This window comes from Bos indicus, chromosome 18 (assembly GCF_029378745.1).
Source record: "Bos indicus isolate NIAB-ARS_2022 breed Sahiwal x Tharparkar chromosome 18, NIAB-ARS_B.indTharparkar_mat_pri_1.0, whole genome shotgun sequence".
Classification (NCBI taxonomy): domain Eukaryota; kingdom Metazoa; phylum Chordata; class Mammalia; order Artiodactyla; family Bovidae; genus Bos; species Bos indicus.
In genome coordinates this window covers 49,638,978-49,640,745 of record NC_091777.1, presented here as the reverse complement: position 1 = coordinate 49,640,745, position 1,768 = coordinate 49,638,978, and positions in this window count along the sequence as shown.

Genomic DNA, 1,768 nt, shown 5'->3' with positions numbered 1-1,768 from the left:
GCCTAACGCGAGACTCCCGAGGCTCGTCCCCGATGACGTACTTCAGGACGCCATATTGAGAGTGGCAGAGATTTCTTAAAGTGGGGCGTGGAGCCGACATTTTCGGAGGGTCAAATGGGCGTGTTTTAACTCCCCTCTGATCGGCCTTTTCTCAGTTCAGTTCAGTCGCTCAGTCGTATCCGACTGTTTGCGACCCCATGAATCGCAGCACGCCAGGCCTCCCTGTCCATCACCAACTCCCGGAGTTCACCCAAACTCATGTGCATCGAGTCGGTGATGCCGTCCAGCCATCTCATCCTCTGTCGTCTCCTTCTCCTCCCGCCCCCAATTCCTCCCAGCATCAGGGTCTTTTCCAATGAGTCAACTCTTCGCATGAGATGGCCAAAGAATTGGAATTTCAGCCTCAGCATCAGCCAGAAGTAATTTAGTCCAGATGTCTAACGCGGTGTGCTAAGCCGTGAGGAGGCAGGGAATTAGTCGCACAGAGTCGGACACGACTGAAGCGACATTGCAGCAGCAGCAGCAGCAGCAGCAACAAATTTGCAAATAAGTCAGATTCTATCTCACAGCCTCTGAAACATTCCTGGGAGGTAGGTACCCCTATTTCTCAGGCGAGGTAACCTAAGCTCAGAAAAATTAGCTATGTAACTGGATGGGCCACCTGATGCGAAGAACTGACTCATTTGAAAGGACCCTGATGCTGGGAAAGATTGAAGGCAGGAGGAGAAGGGGACGACAGAGGATGAGATGGTTGGATGGCACCACCGACTCAATGGACCATGAGTCTGAGTAAACTCCAGGAGTTAGTGATGGACAGGGAGGCCTGGCGTGCTGAAGTCCATGGGGTCGCAAAGAGTTGGACACGACTGAGTGAACTGAACTGAATTATTTGTCAGAGAGATGGCAAAGAGAACAGGCATCAGGGAGAGATAAAAATTAACCTGATGGAGGGGAAAAAAAAAATCGGGAGCTTTTTAGAACACATTGCTAAAATTCCCACATAAGCGATGAGAAATCTGGATTCAATTTACAGAAATTTAATATATACCTATTTAGTTACAGGGGAATGAGTTACTGATGGGCTGACAGTGGCACACACAAAAAAGTTTCTTTTCTATAAGCTTGCTTCCGATTTTTTTGTTTTTTTGTTTTTCTTTAAATATGTATTTATTTACTTATTTGGCCTCGGGGTTCTTAGTTGCTGCACTTGGGGTCTTAATCTTTGTTGTAGCATGTGGGATATTTAGTCCTGGCCTGTGAACTCTTAGCTGAGGCTTGTGGGACCTAGTTCCCTGACCAGGGAGGGAGCCCAGGCCCCCTGCACTAGGAACGCTGAGTCTTAGCCACTGGACCACCGTCGAAGTCCCTAAGCTTGGTTCCTTTAAACAGCAGTTCTTTAGAATGGGATTCCACATAAAAATGCCTATTGACACTTCTGCATGAAGACATTTACTCCAGGACAGGGAACCATCATTTTCTCCCTGTGGAAAACTTTTTCTTGGTGTATCAGTGGTTCTCAACTCTCCATCCGGCAGCACATGAGAACAGTTGAGAAGATAAGAGATATGCATAGTAGCCCCAAACAGGAAACAACCCAATGTCTATCATGAGGAGAAGGAATGAACAAGTCGCAGCACATACATGCACTGGAATGATAACAATCCGCTGATAACGCACATGAATGAATATCAAAAACACCCACTGAGTGAAAGAAGCCAGATACTAGGGTATGTACAGTATTATTCCATTCATAGGAGATTCTAGAGCA